Below are 20,929 nucleotides of genomic sequence, written 5' to 3'. Positions count from 1 at the left end.
TTAAGCAAATCAAATCTGAAAGCAAAATGCTTTTCATTTTCGTCAAAACCTTCAGCAGAAGAAAATAATTTCCTTTTTCCCCACCTCTTTTCATTTTCTTATAGGCTGTAATTAACATCCCACATACTAAACTCTCTTGAAAATCCGAAGTGGAATTATGCAATTCAACATACTCAAGTCCCATTTGCTTTCAGTAGCCTTTATCCAGAAGATGCTTTTCTCTTTGGAAAATCTGGTGCATAATGACTAAAAATTATCTTCCCTTTCTGCTGTTTGGCTCTTTAATACTCAGGTCTTTCCGTCCTTCTCCTTTTCAAGACTCCACAAAATTGCATCTATTTTATACTATTCTCCCCTGACTCTTCCAGTTCCCTACACCAGAACATACCTGGACTTTTGTATTCATAAAAAGGAACCAGTATTTCCCAGATCCGCTCATTACTCCTTAAAATGAACTACTAGTTCTTCTAGCATTGAGTGTTGGTTGTGAAGGCAACACCTCATCTCTGTAGCACAGATCCAAGCCACAGGAGCCAAATACTAACCTTCTGAATCAGTGCCACACTTGGCACTGGCTTCAGTTGAAACAGAAACAAGACACACCAGTTCCTGTTGGGAACTTCTGCCATGACTTGAACTGAATGATCTGTACTGAAGCCTAAAAAAGTATAGCATAAAATCAAAAGGTACATCATTATCATTCACTTGTAATAAATTATCCCCCTTCAAAAGGACACACAGCACAAATGGTGGTATCCTTCAGTATTTAGCTAGCCACAGTAGCCACGTTTGGCAAATCACATATGAGAAAACTAGCTGATACAATTTAATCTAAAAAAATTATATGCACTGGGTCAGATAATTCCTATCTATAAAGCATTATAAACAGCAGAATTCACTGTTCATTCAACCAAAAAAGCCATCACATAAGCAAAGCAATGGAGAGCATCTTCACAGCCTCAACAGGATGGAGAATAGATCAAACCATGAGAAAAGGCAGTCAGGACTTACATTTTGAGGTCATTGAGTTTAAAGCTGGTTTTGTTACGGGGATTTTTGTTTTGTTTTAAACAGAGAAGTACAGAATCTACAACACTCACCACAATGCAGAAGCCAGAAAATACATGGATGTGCTAGATGGGCTAGAGAAAATGTTACATGAAATAGCAAAGAAAGGACATCTGCCTGGTCTGGGTGGTCTTAAAAATCTTTCCACTGAAGTATGTACTTGAAGACTTTGGTGCTTCCTTATGTAGAAGATGACAGGGTAATCACAAGAATGTTCTACTATCAGGAACAAACATATTAAGTTATACAATCATAAAAAGCATGGCAAAGCAGGATATGATCACTGCTAGAAATGTCTGGACATCACATGCTGTACTGAGACTGAACCACTGAAATAATTCAATCTTCCATGCCAGATTATATACACTAGGTCTAAAAAAATTAATTCTTCTACATGGAAGTAATGGCTTGGGTTTACCAACCTAAATCTAATGACACTGACAAAATTATACTGGTAAGAAATTTAACTTAGTGTAAACTTCCTTTTCTTATGCTACTTCACAGAAAAGACTTCAAAATACAAAACTAAACTACGGGCGCAGTTTTAAAAGTAGTCAGTTCCTGTTTCCATATCTAAACAAAGCGATAAAACATAATCAGTGTTTGTTTTTTCTACAAGTGGTTGAATGCTGAGTAGATTTTAAATTCTGATTGCTTATTTACAAGGCAAATTTTCACAGTATCTGAAAGGTCTCTGAAAATCTGACCATTGTTACAATCCCTGGCTTAGCGGCTCACAGTAAAGCTCAGCTCTTTCGAACTCCCCGTGTGTATTTGCTACCTAGAAACAAACATGCTTTTGAATAATTCTACCAATACGTCTGCGTGGAAGTTCCTGAGTTTCTTCTCAAAAGAAGAGGGACTCAACGTAAACATATAAAGATGCCTGTCATACAAGTAATAATCCATTTTCTATAGCTGGATATACTTAATATGCTTTTTTCTATTTAAAATGTGCTTCAAGAAGTCTTCATAATTGAGGAACACCTAGAAACTGTGTTACTAAAAGCTCCATCTACTGGTTATGAATAAGTATTGAACTCAGGAACATCAATGTCCATCTTGCCAGGCGTTCATAAATGATGTCAGAACCTGATTTCATTCTTGTTCCCTTACTTCAGATTTTCCTCAGTGTGTCCCCAGGCTCCTGTAAGCTACTCTCAGTGGTAAAATGTCTTGTATGTAGTTTGTAAATCATCACGGGAAAATTTGAGCGAGCTGTAAATTTCATACACACACGTGCCTTCTGACAACATTAAGAAAGAAGAGTAAATTTTAAAGCTTGTAAGATTATTCTCATAGCTGTTTCTCTACCAGGTTTCAAACATGCGCACAATATAAACCGGTTTAAATTCCAGACTACAGAGACAACCATCCAAGGGCACAAACAGCTTTATACCACCAGTGACACAGGAACGCATCAGATATAAAACCAACACCTTACCTAAGTTTCAAAAAGCGTAGAATTTTGAAGCAGAACACTTAAATTCAGTGTTGAATACTTTGCTCATTATTCACTACTCAGGTTTCTTATTGCCTTTTCATCATGGTAATTATCGTCTTGCTTTGCTTATTTTCCATATATTACTTAGCCACTAAATGTATTAATGCACTAGAGCGTTCACAGGGTGAAAATTGTGAAAAAAAAGAGACATAGGTAGAGCTCAAGGAGGGAAAAATGTTTTGTGTGTGGTGAGACTGCTTAAATACAGGCTTTTTTCCAGAAATAATTTGATTTAATGAATTACTGCTAGTCAGAACAGCACTTCCCTGGTGACTGTAAAAACACACCTTGAATCCCCTGTTTTATACTTTGCTCATAATGATTGGTTTTTGGCAGTGACCTCACGTGGGGATTCGGGCTAACAGTTGGAGTGTTATGTGGAATCAGCATTAAGGAAGATTCTCAAGACTCTGAGCTTTCTTGTATTGCTTTTGAACCACTTTGACAGTCACCGAAAACTTCCACAGCTCAATGGGTTCAGCGTAGGCCTAGAGAACACATGAAGTATGTGCTTGGGCCACACGCTGTAGAAGTCACCTGCAGATCAACCACCACAGTCACGACAGGCCTCAATCACTGCCTCTCCTAAGCCACCCTGGAGGACACTTCAGAACCACTTTCAACCTCTCACTTTGACTGATGGAACATCCTGAGTATTTTGCGTTTCTTCAGCACCTTTCTCTGCAATACTACCGTGCATTTTACAAGCAGTAATTAAACTGTCACTCCCTTTCTGACTTCTATTTACACTTATCTTAAAGATGTAGCTACTGAGACATGAACACACCAGATTATTTATTCAAGGTCACACAAGGAGCCAGAGACCAAGTCAAAACCTAAAAATCCTGCCCGATCAATCCACACAATTCTTACTAGGCAACACGCTTTCTTTTACGACACTTTTGTGCTGGCTTTCAAAGCTCCGTTAGCACAACTCTTAACCATTCTTCTGCTTCCCAGTGAGTTTCACAAGGCTGTCATATATCCCCAGGATGATCAACGCTGTTACAATTTCAATGGAAAAATCAGCAAAGGAATATAATACCAGAAGCCAATGAGACATCTTGAAAATCATCTGCATTTTAAGGAATAATTAATACAGAATGGCATTATTCATTTACAGTGTTGGGAAATCAAGGCTCTGCATACGACTGCTGGAGAGAGCTGTCAGATGTATCATTACACAGAAGCCATATAAATCTGATATTACTATTTACTTGTTCTTGTAATACAAGGAGGAAAAGGAACGTTCATTGAAACAAATGCAAACTGTAGAAAATACAATTTTCATTTATTATTTATAAATAATACTAATCTCTAAAGAGCAAAAGCCCATGTATCATGAGAGCTACTCGGCAAATTTTTAGTAAGGGAGAATTTTTTCTGCAGAGAGTTTGTAACCTAAAAAGCATCAGATAAATACATTCGTGAAGGGTTTTTTCCAGGCACATAAGACAGATCAGCAGCAGAGCTGGGTACAAACCTCCCACTTTTCTTATACTATCCACTAGTGCTTGTATTTTTAATTTTAAGTCCTGAAACATACGTATTTGTTTGACCAGCATAAAATAGAACAGGTTTCCAAAGTCTGTTTAGAATCACTGGATGCTCCTGCCACACAAATAACATGTAATAATAAAATTAAAACTAAATTTTGGAAGGTTGCGCCTACAACTTCTCAGGGTGCAACAAGGGTCAGCCTTTATTCTGAAAGAGAGAACAAAAATAGAAAGAAGCAAAAAGTGGGTAGGCTCAGTGCTTGGTAGAAGCAAAGTTAAAACACTAGTGAACTACGTTTTAAATCTATACTTATGTTATTACAAGGTGCTGATATGAATATGTGTGGATGATCTTTCACAAGGCTGTGGCCATTATCCATGTGAATGAACAAAGAGCGGCTGTTCATAAGAAGCTCTGATCTTCTTATTTTCCTGGATTCTTTTTGCCATTCTAAAACTTCTGTATCTCAAACATCTTCTCCCTCCTTCCCTCCCTCCTTCTCCTCCAGATGGCTAAAATCATTTCTGTTTTCTCTCAGGCAGCATAAATAGTCTTCGAGGACCTGCAGGAGATAATCTGTGGTTTGGTGGAGAAACAAAAAGGGCTGACATTGAGGCCACAGTTCAATGATACAGCAAATCTAGCTTTAGGGCTTCTAGAAGCAGATGAAAACCACGGTGGCCACATGATGCAAAGCAGTGATTTGGTAGAAGCTCAGTCTTGTGAGCATAATTCGATTACAAAAAACCTGATCTTTTAACCATGCGAGTCTTACAGGCTTTATGCTAGATCAGATACTGTTTGTCTTTCCTATCTGTGCCGCTCCAAATTTAGGCCAGACTGGGGACTGCCTGTCCTTCACAGCCAGCAGTGTACATCAGCTGGCAAGGCTGGAATAAGTTCATTATCTTTTTCTCTAGCTTGAAAGAAATGCGATCCTATACCCACATCTGATCAAGATTAAATCGGTACTTACTGGTAATGCACAGATGGAGTATAAATGACTGCAGAACTACAGACTGGCTCTGCAGACCTAAAAGGTTGAAGAAACCCTCTAATTTACTCGACTTCATTCATGCATTGCCCTAGAGAAGATAAAGGAAGTGTTCGAAGTATTATTATTATAACATAACAGTGATCATGAGCTTGATAAAGCTGCACTTCTGGAGTTTCAGAACATCTGTACTACAACTAGTCCAGACTTTCTTGATTCTACACTTTGTTCCTTTTAAAAAAATTCTAGTATGACTTCTCACGTCTACTGCAGCATGGAAAAACATTTTATGGTTTGAAGATAATCAAAGTTGCCCACCAAGACTACTTCAAATTCTCACAGGCTGTATTGCACATGAATACTTATGAGCACGGTTACTGAAGCTCTATGGCAAGCATAAGCAGAAACGTCTTCCTGAATCAGGGCCAAAGACTATAATCCCAGTTCTTTGTTTTCCTTTTTTACAGCAGGGAGAGATGCCCTTGTTTCTCATTAGCTGAGTTGGGGTTGAGTGTTCACAAGAATGAGAGACGGACTTGTTTGTGCAAACTCAAATCAGAGTTGAGAGTTCTAAGCAACGTAAAAGATCACTCTGTTTCTTGTTCCAGTACGTATGTTACAGTGAGACGGTAATTTTAAGATGTAACTTTACATCATGAAACAAGCAATGGTATCATGAACAGTCACTTGAACCAGAGATGGAAGATACCTGTTAAAGAGGCTGTGCTGGAAAGGAGGAGGGTGCACTCAAGTTGGGAGTGCCCTGAACCCAACTGGCACATCATTGCTATTTTCTCTGTCCTGGCCCAAAAGCCAAAATATACCCAATTTTCAAGCCTAGCTCCAGCCAGCTTATGTCCACCACAGATGACCTTGATCTATTATTCATTAAAAAAGGCAAGAAAAAAGAAAAACCTGAATTTTTGATAATTAAAGAGCCTCTGATGAAACAATTCAGAAATGGATTCTAAGGAGAAGCAGGAAGGTGAAATCCTACATCTTCCACCAAATTCTTTTCTACTTTATGTTGGAACTTGAAAGTCTTTCGGGCTGCATGGATTTCAGAATTTCAAAGCTTCAAAAATACTCATGTCTGAGAAACAAGAGAAACACAGGAAAGAAAAAGAAACTCTTTCAGACACTAAAATCACCTGCTGATCTATACACTTTAGAGCTTCCCACCAGCACCTGGCAATGCACTGGGCTAGCCGTTCAATGGTAAATTACCTCTTTCCAGCATAATGAATATATCATGCATACTGAGAAAGTGAAGAAAAGGTTTCCTTTTCAATGTCAAAACTTATTAATCTAATTTTTATTTATCTTGCTCTTTTAGTAAGTAGAGGCAAACACCAAAGGCCTTGTGATATTTACATCAGGAATTCTGTTAGAATTATAACTTCTTCCTGTAAGTCTTTGCAGGAAGAAGGGTGCTGGCAGGTGACTGAAGCACTAGCTTGTAACTTGGAAAATAAACAGTAATAATGACATTTTTACATTTCAATCAGTATTTTGTAAGACTTCACAAAACTTTTTGTGTGAAAAGCACTTTGAACTCCCTGGAAGAAAGATCCTGCGAGTATTATTACATTCATGTCGCCCTGGAGAAGCTGATTATATGACACTAATGCCTTGCAAAGAATCTTCACCCCCCGAAAAAGCTTTCTTCCTCTCTCTGCTAGCAGAAACTGCAAACTTAAACTATTACATTTTTATGCTAATAACATCTGTCTACTATGGCTTAAAAATAAAATCCCAATCTGTTTAGCACTTTCTGAATTTCAGGCCTCCCATCATTCTTCTAGTTCTAATTTGTGAAGAGAAAGAGAAAAAAATAAGATAGAGTCACCTTGAGAACATATTTGAAATATATGAGAGTGCAAATTAAAATGACTGATGAGAGGCTAAGCTGCTGTGAATGTGTCATATTTTTAGTGACGTCCATCGAATCATTCAGCAATCAAGGAAGATTAAATTATTGCTGGGTAAAAGATCTTTGTTCTGTTTATCTTTCAAAGGATTAGACCTGGTGTCCTTTTGATACTGTACCTAACCTTCCCTTGAGATTTGTACCTGCTTGAAGCTATTTGCCTAGGCCTCATCATAGAAGTTTGAATAATAATTAGAGGTTCATGATGGACAGCCATGTTATTGGCTAGATTTATAGCACGCCAGATGGCTGGGGGATGCCAGATAGATTCCAATATTTGACTGCAATGAAGAGTAAATTTAAGACTTCCCTCAATGACCTAATATAGAGGAGAGATATTACGGTGGCAATTACTGTACAAGCTCTGTCACCCCTACAATGTTCTGTAAAACCATTGGAAATGCAATTAGTTTTCTGCATGCCCCACCTTATTTACAACATGTGCTGTTGTGGTGAATTATTTGGCAAAGGACAGTGATTTCCAAAGCAATGGCAGTTCCAGGTGTTTGCATTTAACGGAGATATAACAAGATATGGTAGGCACAGAGCACAGGCCATAACTTAGAAAGTCTACTCAAGCAGCTTGGCTGAGTGAGGTCAGGACAACTTCTGTTCTCCTTGCACACAGACAAACAACTGCCCTAAACAGCTGCTCCTTTCAAGGCCGACATTGCAACATGAGCTCATAATTGTATTACATTACGTTGTTATTACATTTATCAAATTTGTAATCTTATTAAAACAATAAACTCATTTAATAGGACCTATACTTACGGTTCAGGCTCCTAGGAAAGGAGCAGATGGTCCTCTGAATCATTCTGTTCTACGTTCATTTATGACTACAGGGGATGGGGTTGCAAGATCCCACTGCTCCTTTCAGCTCGATGTTCCTGTGCTCACCAGCACATACCACCTGCTACACAAGACTTTTTGGGAACCTTCTGTCCATAACAATATCATGACTGCAACAATATTAGGAAGAGAGAAAGAAAGGACAAGCAGTTTACACAAGGCCACACAGATGCGTTAGATTTTCTATCACTGCAGTAAACCTTACCTTAAGGTTACCTGAGCACTAAGTTTTGTAAAATATGTTGCATTTCTGAGGCAGTTTACCTAGTCCACAGGTTACTAGGCTGAGATTTCCAAGGTCTGCTCTCTTTAGTGCTAATCATCTTTGTGATCTGGAGAATTCATATCTCCCTCTCTTTGCTGCTCCTCCCAGTAGAAGTTTGTTTTCATTACTAAGGTGTGTAAGCTTCTTGCTGCATGGAATGCCATTTACTACAGGCTCGTATACAATCAACACCCTTTGAAGTACTGCAATACAAGTAGGTAATAGATACTGTTTGTATTTCCGTTGATAAAAACATGCAAGTTAAGTCCTCATTTCAACTGCTGTGTCAGTATTCTCATTTCAGTTCACAAATGTTTGCTTTATCCAGCTGATTCAAATATAAAACATCTCAAAGCAATAGAAACAACATATAACCTATTAATTAGACATTCAAAGGTCATTCATTTGTTAAGAAAACAGATTTCTAGTGAATACTTCATCTACTCTGCTCTCAGGTTGCTAATTCAGTGGTTTTCAGCCAGAATTGACAGTGTCCTCCTACAAGATAAGATGTTCTCAAGTCTAAATTGGTGCCGTTTTTTTCTCTTCCAGAACAAATTCTACTTCTGTGAGACAAACGAAAAGGAAGTCAAGAGGAACATGAGTCTCTACAGAAACACCTTTATAATAGAGGTAGAGAAAATACTTTTCCTTATATGTGCATGAACACAGGCACAACCCCATTCACATGGTAATCTCTAAGCTGTCCCATGTGGGACATAGCTGGAGCGATACAATCACAAACTGTGAACCAGAAAGTAGTTTCTAATTTTGCATCTCAAATCAGCTCTTTGCTAGTTGAGCTTTCCTCATTTCACCAATCTATACAATGCAGATATCTTAATAGAAACCTATTTCATGGCTGTGGACGTTGCTATTCTGTTGCAACATCAGTGAACACAGTATTGCTTTCAGCAAAACACTAAGTCATAGGTTCTTTCATTAAAACACTTTCAAGATGAAAAACTATTTTCATTATTAGGTATCAAGGTATCTTCTAAAGTAACAAGAAAACTGGAATCTGTACTTTAAAAGAGGCAAATTAACAAAGGGCTACGAAAATGACAAAGTTGTTATGAAAGTGACGAAGGCTGCAGGATGCATATAAAATGCTCGGGCTTTCTGAAAATATTCTGTGGTACTTTCCTTTTCAGTGGGAGTTGGCTGATTTATAATATCATCCTATGTCAACAGACAAAAATCTAGAGGGTATTGGGGTTTGTTTTTAATAAAATTTAGTGAAGCAAAGGGCAGGTTTTTCTGGAATGCTTCCCCTGCCCTGACAGCTCCCAAAACAAATGAATAAAGACATGATTTTCAAAACCTAGAAAGTCCCAGTGAAGACACAGGCCATTCCAGCAAGCTACTATGTCTGTAGAAAATACCAGTCCACAGCAATTTATTTCCTTGAGTGGGAACTATGGTAAGATCTGTTGCATCTGCCCCACCAGAGCAACTTGGGGAGGACTTAGCTCATTACTCAGTGTGGCACCGTAAGTTGTCTAAATAGTATGTTAATGAATTATCAGAGGAGTTGAATGATTCTCCTCTTTCCAAGTCTGTCATTCTCTATTTCAGTAAAAATCTGTTAAGTTTGTCATCCTTCCCTGTGTCCCACGTCACCATAATTATCTTCTGCACTACCTGCCTCAGAACATGGGAACACTGAGAACATAGTGGGCTCCCCTGACTGTAACACCTCCTCACCCTCCCTTGTGGGACCTGCTAGAAAAGCAGTGAGAAAATCCTCCATGATTTGTTTTCAATATGTATCTGAGGTAGCTGTTGCCTTATCCTTAGCTTGGTTCACACTCATCTTGGATGGGCATGGTAACCAGACAGAATAATTTGAGTCAAGTAGGTATTTGTGCAGAGATACACAATGTCCATTATGAGCTTTTCAGGCCAGGGCCACCTCTTTGATCTCTGTTTGTAGAGCTTCTATCACAGCGGGCTTGTGATCAGATGCTCCCTTTGAGTGCCACCATAATAATAGTAACAAAAAATGAACAATATACCAGTGCCTTTCCAAACAATAAGCCAGGAGTTGCTGTACAAAGATAGTGTTTTTGATCAGCAACAGCCTGTTTCTTCCATGTTTTCAATCTCCAATGGACCTTCCTGATTTACTTATAGAGCCTCCATTACCATGGTAACTGAATACATCACAGTCTTCAGTGTACTTTATACTCACAACACAATTGCAAGATCGGGAAGCACAATAATTCCGTGGGTGGATACTCAGATTACTGGTTTACACTCCAGATCCTGTCACTACGTATTCACTACTATTGTCCTCCATACTAACTAGATTAAAACCACTGCACGTACGGCTCCTACAAATAGATTTTTCCCATTTGCTCTGAAGTCAATAACTGAGGTAAATACCCAGAGACCTCAGCAAGCTCATCCAATCTAGACCAAAGTCCAGCGCAGGAGAATCCTCTCTTAAACCTGCAATCTATAACTACCTAGATGAAAGATGAATGCATGTATGACTACCTGGATTCCAGTCATATATTTATTTGCTGTGCAGAAATACCCACAGCAATGTGAAATTAGCTTTCATTTTCTCTTCCCAGCCAGTACACCTATCTGCCCTGTGTCACAATGCATCCCCAGATGTTCTAACGCTGAGGTACAACAGTGTGCATTTATGCCAAGCCAGCCATTCCAGCTTAACTCTGAGCTGTGACAAGAATAGTAAATGACTAATGAACCCTTCTCCAAAACACTGTCTCATTAAGAGTGTGTCCTCATTAAAAGGGGCAAATTTACCATAAACAATTGCATCCCTTATGCACAGACCTCAGCAGCAGCTGAGCATAATACACAATGTTTACCCCCTGCTATCCAGCAGTCAGTTAACGCTGAATGCTCTGGAATTTTAACTGCACCTACTATATGGACAGCTCTCCGCCCAGTACAGCCAAAGCTTCAGGGAAGGAGTTCTAAATAACAACAGGCTCTGTTTATCCTTCATTTGGTACACGGAGCATATCAGCCCATGCATCTGTTCTGACATATATGGACTCCTCTGCATTACACAGTCGGGATACTCAGGTACTTTTAGAAATTCCATCAGGTAGTGATCTGAATATTTTAGCACGTTCAATACCGTTGAGCAATCAGGCTTCCAAATACATTTTTAAGGTAAGTCTTAGGCACTGAGTCCCCTGGCATTGAGTGCCTGAACCCCGCATTGAGTCCCTGCATTGACCCAACAAAAAGTCATCTTCTCTTCTGAACTCATAGCGTGCTCTACAAAAGGAGCCTGACTGACATGCAAGTCAATGAGACTATGCTGAATCAAGATGAACAGAATACTAACACTACTTTAAGAGGTAGTTGCCTTTTGGGAGAAATTTATTTTAAATGAATATAACAAGGCTTTCAATTATACTCAATCTTTAAAGAAAAATTAGACCTAGAGTCAAGCTTACACAAATTATTAAAAGATGGACAAGTATATAACCTAATTCTAAAACCCCCTTAAATGGACTCTGTTAAATTAATGCTCTATCCACATGATGGCCCTTTTACAAACCACAGTAACATAGAGAGGCTTTTCTATAAGCAAAAATTGGGATCAAAGATTTTTCATCCCAGTTATGCACACATATTTGCAAATAACTCATTTGCTGGACAATGAGCATATAATGAGAACATTACAAACCAGATGATTGGAGGGAACCTTCATCTGCTGAAAAGCTACTGAAGTTTCAAAGGCTAATCTACAGCATAATGTTTTAAATCAAACTAATAACATTTAGTCAGCTCTGCACAGAGATTGTGTATAGAAGACAATCATAATTGTCAGTTGTAGAATTATGTGTAGCATTTGTTTGTGTGGTTAAGAATCCAGCTGTTAGCCCTCTGGAGAGAGGAGCTGATGACCTCAGTCTCTCCCAACTCTAGGCTCTTGTCTTTCAAAAATCAGATCGGTAGACACCATCTCCTGAAGATTTCCATATTTTTTTTGGCCATAATCTTAGTGACACTTGGTTATGCTCTGTTTCCATAAGCTCTAACAGTATCACAAACATTTTGTTCATTTAATCTCCTACGAGTCCACGCAGAGAACCTTTTGGGGCACACAGTGGCTTTCGTTTGGTCATGCCGTTAGGTTTCCTTTTACAATCACCATGGGATATGGTGCCACTCGGGACACGGCCATAAACCGAGAAACACTCCCAGGTACTTCACCTCTACGCAGACCATGTGCTTCAAATGAATCTCACCACTGCATCCCCATCAGACCTTCTAGTGATAGGGCCAACGCGAAGTCCTGGCATCAGTTCTAGGCCAGCTGGGTGAACATGCCCTTGCACAGCATTGTACTGCATGGGCCATCTCTGCTCCCCGTGGGCTTTGAAACGGTCAGTGGGGTACAGGCTGGCTTTGGGAAAAGAGGCAACATGAAGTTGGAACTGAGAAATACATTTCTCCTGCTAAAAAGCACACACAGTTAAAAACCTCTCACATGTTGACAAACTCCTAATGCCCTTGGGAGACTTGTGATGAAAGGAGTTGCTAATTATGCATACACACATATACATCTTTTCACATACGTGCCTACCCGCAGAGAGTTCGGATATAGGAATATGTGGAAAAGAGCACGCAGACCTCAAAGTTAATTTTGCATATTTCTCTCCCAAATGATTGATGCAAGTTCAGGAGCCACCCCCCTCACTGTTTTTTGTTTGTTTGATTTGGTTTTTCACCTTCTTGGATACAAAAAAGTCAATTAATATAAATCTTAAAAGCTTTTTAATTAAAAATCATAAATCACTCAACCGTTTCACTCTAGCTGCCTGCCACCCGAGCTCCCTCTCCAAATACACGTTTTTCTTATACTTCTATTGACCTGCAAGGCAGAAGATGCAAATCACATTCCAATCTTTTAATTGGTTCTACTGAGCATGCCTTTATTGCTTTTACATAGCAAGCAGCAGCACCTCCTTTGCAAACATAATGCTGTGCTTCTGGCCAGACCTCTACTTGTCTGCTTCAAAACCAAGCGTTTGGAGAGTCATGCTAAATGGCTTCGTCCTTTTAGGCTTATGACAAATAGGTCTCTGGTTGGTCTGATCAAAACATTTGCCTATTACCCTTTTGACGCTTGCTTTCTCTTCAGAGTTCTCCCTTTCCAGCTTCATTTTCTAGTTGGCATGTAAGAGACTTAGTTGGAGACTTGAAGTGTCCAACTAATAACAACAACAATAGATGAATGAGAAAATTTAACACTCAAAGCAGCCTGAAATAATGCAGCATCTGTTGAGGTGGATTAGCACCATTATAACAGCTGCCAAAGGTAAGTAAAACTAAAACTATGCTCAGTATAGTCCCAATTTCCTTGCAATAATCTATCCAGAAATAAAAAAAAAATACTTCAAGAAAAAAAAAATTAACATGAGAAAAGTTTGCAGAAATCAATTGTGCCACCTGATCTGACACTAATTGGGAGACCCTTGGAAAAGAAAGTTCTGTGGTCTTTTGATTTGTTCTTGGACATAATGTTATACAAAAATAACTCCATTTATTCTTTTTCTTCCCTACTTTTACTTTAAATGCATATCTTCCGATGCTACAGCTCAAAGCTGGTTCATTTCCAGCTTCCCCTTCATGTACATTATCTTTTTCTGCAGTTGCCATAAAAAATACGTGACTCAGAAAAAATAAAAATGGATATATATTATATCACCCTACAGTACAAAATAATTACAGCATTCCCTACTGAGTGATGGGCTCAGATAAAAGCCTCACCGTGTGTATATTTAATCACATACATTTCTATTAGCTTTCGAACAACAGGTGCCGCTGTGTCCCACTTCAACACTCCACCTAACTCGGCACCCACACTGCCATGCCTTCTCAGGGCCTGGAAGGATACTGCTGATTTGCATCATCAGAGAGAGAGATAAGCATTAAAAGCTTAACGATGCAGCTCATTTAACTACTGAAGTCAATGAGGCTACTCACATGAGTAAATGCTTACCAGTACCAGTAAAACGTCTGTAATATGGTCCCTAAGTAGTTATTGCTTTTGTTTTTCACACACAAACAGAAAGAAACAGATGCAGGCCAACAATTTATAAAGGGACCTCCACTCTCCAGCTTTCACTATTTCATCACAAAACATGACGCGCCGTAAGCCATGACTACGAGGCAGGAGCATCCCAAATTCCAGTAAAAGCTGATGGACCTGCAGCACCCTCACAGATCCAGAAATTACACAAATCGATTTCCTTTTTCTGAGTCACTCGTTCTAGCTGCTGGCTAAAATTGATCATGCTTGGACGGGCCAAGCAGGCTTCAGCCTAATTTATTGCAAAAGTGCACAGCACTTTTTAAGAAGGGGAGAGATTCCAAGACTCCCGTCCTCTTTTGCTCCTTCATTTCATTCTTTATCACTCAACATAACAGCATCGTGTTCCTCAGCAGGAGAGCAAGCTGGCCTCGTGAGCTTGCAAGCAACAGACGTATGAGACCCATCGGCTGTAGTACACCCATAAAGTCGTGCAGAGGCTCTGCCACCACGTACACCTTGTTTTTAGGGCTAAGAGAATGGCTGGAACTTCAAACCTCTTTAAAGCAGTCCAGCTTTTTTGGACCTTCTCCCACTTGTCATAATCGTATTCATTCTGCATATGCCTGAGTGATAAATTTTCAGAGAGACGAATAAAACAGGTTTTTATGCAAGTTTTATGCATATCTGAATTTTCTCCCCCAAAAAGCCTTCATTCTTCTTCTCCTGAAAGCTCTGCCAAACTTAGGTGCTATTTCTGGTTAGCAATTAGCAAAAGAATCAGTCCCAAAAATACTGCCGTTACCAAGCAGCAGGGTTTAGGGAAGAGGGGAAAAAAGGAAAGGAAAAAAAAAAAAGGAACACATGCTATAGCACACTGGCATATGATATTCTTTTAGAGTACGAACAGGATTTCACATCACATGCTGTGCTTTAATTTGAGAATCCACTTCTAATTGTGTGTCTTTTTCCTCTGCCCCTCAATTATATCTGATCGTGTCCTCAGATCTGTCTGATTTCCCGATCCCTGGCACTTCTAGCTAATTGACCACCTGCATCTGCTGTCATCTGACATGTGGGGCGACGAAATATCTCTTTTCTTAAAGTTCAGCTGCCACTATGCTTGTGCTCTGCCTGCTGCAAAGTAACCCACACACTGCCCTTGATGAGATGGGTGGAAATTTTTTTCAGGCTCTAAGTCTTAAGGACAACACATCACTGTCAGACAGAGTCTGCATTAGCAGGTCTCAAGCACTTCATGGTGAAAATCATTATTATTATCATCCCCACTTTACAAGTGGGAAAATGGATATGTGAATAAATATTATTACTCATTCAAGGTTAGTGGACCAGTGGCAGAGACAGACGTGAAACCTAGGATTCTTCAATTCCAGTCATACATTCATCAGGCCCTCCTGACAATGCAACATCAAAAAAGGTGATACAAAGTGCACATTCTCAAGTCACTACTGATTGCATTTACCATTGATTCCAGGAAACACTGCATCTGTCATAACTGTCAATAAAGCTATACCCTGCTTCCTTGGAGAACCAGGCTGTGCCTCTGGGAGTTAGAGTGGAGAGGAAAATAAAAGGTAATATGTGCAAGATGCATTATGTCAGAAACAACAGGGAAATTCAGAAGCACTTTCTCTCCCTGACAACTTTGTGTAATTCTTCTTTGTTAGCTTATACCAGAAGTGAGTTGCTCTCCAGCCTAATTCTGGCTAACAGGAATGGAAGTGGAGCCCAGGAACTGTCTCGTTGGTGCCTCACTTGTGCCACAGAGCACACATAGATGGCTTTACCTGCTTCTTCACACTATTCCTTAGCACAGAGAACAGGTATTCACAGGTGCCCTTTTTCTGTACAAAGAGTTAAATGGGCTTACACGCTGGGGTGCATTCTCCCTCAAGTTATTTAGCTGCGAGCCACAGGAAGCACTCTGTCTGGGGTGCAGTTCCACTTTTTAGCCCACAGTTTTACAAGGAAAATAAACCACCACCTTTGTAAAGATTCTGCAGAACTGTGCTGCAGCTCAGACCGATTCAGGCTTATTTCCCTACTGGAATAACGAGCACCCAGGAAACGTTCAGGACATGGGAGGAAAGAAAAGTCCATCCGTGAATAAACTCTAGAGACAACAGCCTGAGGAACTATTAGCAAGGTTTAGCAAGGCTGCCTCTCCCCACAGACCAAGACAGAGTCCTGATTTGTGGCATGAGTTTTCTCTTGACAAGTAAAGCATGTAGTGGAATAGAGGGCTCCTGCCTCTATTTAGCAGTGGGCATAAACAGGCTGTTAGCACGCTCTGTGTTTAATGGGTCTTTCCCAGCCATTTCTGGTAGCAGAGCTTGTTGTTGGAGAACTGATCAGTGTGAGAAGTGTGGTCATGCTCCACTAACTAGCAGTCATGTAATTCACTAAGTTAAGTTCTGTATTTCAGCTACCAGCTGCAGCAAATTGGGCCTGACTTACTTTAATACTGAACATTAGCAAACTGGCTTTACTTGGAGTCTCAGGTTTTTATCACTTGGTGGTGTTTTGCTTCAGATAATAACTCACAGAGCCTTCAGCCAGTGCCTGCAGTAGCACAGGGAGTTCACAGTGGCAGTTAAGCAAATACCCTGCTTTACCACTTTCATAAATACTGTGGTGAACCTGTTTGCTTCTTTCAACACCCAAAAACTTCTCAAATTAGTCTTTGGCTTCTACGACAGAGACCTACTTTTAATATTACAAACAGGGGCCAGAGTCTTGCACAATTCCATGTTCATACAGAATCTTACAGCAACGAGACACCTCAGTAGGAAATTAAAAGCAACCACTAGCAGCCCCTCCAGAGAATCTCCCCATTTGTGTATCTCCTATTTTCACAGGTGTTAATCGATGGCACTTTACAGTACCTGTTTAAATTATTATGTAGCTGAAAAAGGAAGATAAAGAGAATTGATAAATCAGAATTGTCAACTGCCAACTGAACATCCAAGACAAAACAAGAGAGGTGGAGAAGATGCTGGCTTTTCAGAGTTGGCTTGTGGACAGCTGGAGATGCCAGTTACTTCTTAAAATGAAAATCAAGAGATGACTGCTTACTGACCTGAGATTTTCATCAGCAGATCTCTTCATAAGATCAAATCTTGGAATGCCCTAGTGATCCAATTATTCTCAGACAGATCTGACTGCCCAACAAATCTTTCAATGAAAATGTTCTTGCTGCCACTTTCCTTGTTGTCATCATCTACCTCAAATGCATGCTGCTTATCAAGGTCAATCAAATCAATCAAGGGCGAAGGATGGAAAAACAGGAGAATGACAGCCAAGCAAGGTATTAAATGATCAATGATTAAACTCTGAGACACAGAAATGATGGATAGTGGGGTATTACTGAACCTGCAAAACCAATGATGGGGGAAAATTCTAATATGGCACGATGGAATATGATAAAGAATAAATAATCCTGCATAGAACTGGGGAGAGGAAGGTGCAGGTGAGGAGGCAACAAAGAGGATTTCCTCAGATCAGGCCATACGTTTACTTGGACAACTTCTAAAAGTGAGCCTGTGATCTGAGCAGGAAAATAGTTTTAGTCTCTTATTACATACAGAGACATACTAGAGATTGCAGGAACTTAGGTGATGTCAAAGGTGATGGATAACCAATAATCCACATTTGGTGACTATCTGGATGCTTTTCAACATCTGAGAATCCTGCTGTTGCTACGTGGTGCACTTGACTGCCTCAAAGCATACAGTTTATGTTGCAGCCACAGCTAGAAAAACATTGGACAAAAGATTTGTTACAGTTCTATACGTCAGTGCAAAAGTGAGATGATACATCTAAGAAAAATGCTCCCAGGACAAATAGCGTCTCTTCTAAAGATATTCTTTCAGAAATGTTTGAGGTTAAGTACTTTGTTTTGCTGTTACCAGGTTGGGAGCATTAAGTGTTTTCAGCATACAAATTACTTCAGAAAAAATAAGACTGTCCCTTCATATTTGCACAGTGCTCAAGACACTGCAGTCACATCAGCTGGAAACTGAATGTATTCTAAATTAATATTAAGAGCTATATCAATTGCTATTTCAGCTGCTGAAAACCATATGCTGCTAATCTTGTCCTATTGCTTGCGTTCTTTAAGTTTCATAGGTTAGAATTTAACCATAATTTGCATGACTAATAACTGATTTAGGATCACATCTAATAACACACTTCAACTTCAAGGAACTCAAGATATTTTCCAAAGAACTGTATAAGCAAAGAACACTCATAGGTCTCCTAAACCCCACAGATGCTGGTATGCAAAGATCTGCCCGAGCTCCCTGCAGAGTCCACCTGCCTCTTGGAGCCACCAAAAGAGCCACCAGTGTTAGACTTAAGGTTCTGCCTTTTCAGAGAATTAAATCACTTCAGATCCTCCTCACGTCTTCAGCAGTTCATCCAGAGGAATTATTCTAAAACTTGAAAGTGCAGTATAAATGAGAGCTGCAAAGTATTTTTCAACACCATTAACTAGAATTAGCCCAGTCAAGCCATTGCACATTGACTGCATATATTTTTCATACATAAAAGGCAGAGGGTGGGCAGATGCAATGCTTGGGATATGCCACACAGTATAATTTTAGTTGTTTTGATGTAGGAAAAAAAATTCAAAGGATGATATTTTAGGCTGTGTTGCTGTGCATGAATCCAAGTGCAGCAAGTTCCTCTAAAAATGAGTCTATGCAGAAGAAATTAAAAGAACAAAAAAGAAAGGTTGGAGGTGTGATGAAATGACTAACGGTTCTATAATAAGTGAGCAGCTCACTGCTTAGCTTCATTGTACACTTGGCTGTTATTTTTGTTAGCGGATTTTATGCAACCAGCATTGCAGTCAATAGGCCAATGCCGATTACTCATTTGTGTCTCAAGAACCTTGTTTTGTTTTGGGTGTTTTAATTACTACATTTTTATTACCAGAATTACACTGGGTACAAATTATCATTGTATTACCACATATATATCATAACAGTCTTCACCCAGAGCCCTGCAAACTAATGAGCATGACCAAGGATACAACTCCAGGTCCATGCCGAGCGACTCTAAAGAACTCAAGGCACGTGCATCAGGAGTGTGTTACTCCAGGCTCTTTATCTCCAGATAACAGTTCAGCAATTGCTAAAAATCTGTATTTCCACTAGATGTGTGGGTATCTCTCCTGACAACAGAGCATATTTACAGGAGTGATGTTAAGATGCCTCACTTAAGTGCCCAGCATTACCCGGAGTGAATTCTCGCCAAACAAATCCAAGAGAGGACTGACTTCAAGCTCTTGGACCATGACTTCAGGGTCTTGGATCAGATCCATAAAAGCGAACACTGAACACAACAAACAATATAAGAACACAGGAACCCTGAAGTAGTACAGGTATAAATCATAAAAGATAGGTATTATTAACAAAGGAGTTTGCAAGAGAACTATCTAAGATTTCCAGTCATATTCTGGTTGTGTTTCTAGTTGGAAGAGGGTAGCAATCGAATTTTGGCCATCACCTTTCTGTGTCTTGGACTCTTCTTCATAAAACAAGAAAAATATCTAATTCTTCTCTACAAAGTGCTCTAAGACTAACCACCACTAATAATTATTCCAATCAAGTGCTTTGAAATCTGCAGATGAACCAGTGGCAAGCAGCACCATTTGTTTTCATTACATAAGGAAGGATGTTCCTGTTTTTACGTAGACCTAGGAAGGCTTTTCTTTCTCACACTCAATTCAAGCCCTCCCCGAAAAGAGATGGCACATAGCACTGTGTCGGAAAACAACCTTTTCATTTTATTGTGTGGTTATTAAGGTGCTTAATTATTCTGGAATCACCCTGTTTTGCCACATATAAAACTAATGATCAATATCCAACCTAGTCGGGTTGAGCTTTTTCAATTCATTTCTCTTCCATTCCAACCACCTTCATGACTTCTCAGGTGAGGTCAGGCATCTGTTTCCTTCTATACAGGACACACTCCCTGACAACAGAGTCTCATTACTGTCAAAGTGAAATGGAGGCTGCTCTTACCTTCAAGTATTTCAAGGAAAACTTTACATTTTGCAGTAATTGCCTTCAGATTCACAGTTTATTAGAAAGAAAGAGAACTTGCTTTTCTTTTTATGGTCTGTTTCAAAGTGTATTTTCTAGCATAAACCTTCTCAAATCGGGCATAGCATCAGTAAGAATACTCACATGCTTAGGTGTTTATCATCTATACAGGTTCTTGTATTTCTCATCATAGTAATATCTGAATTTCTTCCAGCAGATATTAAACTATTTTAACAGTAGCCAAGATGGGTAGCTCTGTCTCCCTCTAATACCAGTAACATAAACGCTCTGACTTATGTTCTTATTAGAATCTATTTATTACCTTGGTAATACATTTTGAAAGTAAGTTCTATGAGGCATTTCTTCTGTATGTATAAAACACCTACTACAGTGCATAAAAGAAGGGGGGGGGGGGGGGGGGGGGGGGAGAAAAAAAAAAATCAGAGAATGGTCTCTGCCATCTGAGAGGAAAATGGTCAGATTTGTGATACTCATTTCCCCAGAGGAATTAATGTACAGCACCGTGGAACTGGCCCTCAGAACACGTTTGCCTTAGTACTGATGAACTTTATACAGAAGCATTTTTAGAATCAAGAGTCCTCAGTGCTTTGCAAGGATCAAGTCTTCATAGCCAATTAGTCTCAGTGCAAATTAATATGAGTATAGAGTACAGAGTGAGGCATTGTGTGACACAGTTTTGGCAGCCCTTAGGCTTCA

General features: G+C 39.5%; 1 protein-coding gene across 1 annotated transcript in view; it reads right to left on the bottom strand.

Moving 5' to 3' along the window:
- The window catches only part of LRRTM4 (leucine rich repeat transmembrane neuronal 4), a 193,226-nt gene that overhangs the window by 118,354 nt on the left and 53,943 nt on the right, over window positions 1-20,929 (bottom strand). The window lies entirely within an intron of this gene.

Source organism: Nyctibius grandis, chromosome 33 (assembly GCF_013368605.1).
Source record: "Nyctibius grandis isolate bNycGra1 chromosome 33, bNycGra1.pri, whole genome shotgun sequence".
Classification (NCBI taxonomy): Eukaryota; Metazoa; Chordata; class Aves; order Nyctibiiformes; family Nyctibiidae; genus Nyctibius; species Nyctibius grandis.
The sequence above is the reverse complement of the archived record's forward strand: the minus strand, read 5'-3'. Positions and strand labels throughout refer to the sequence as shown.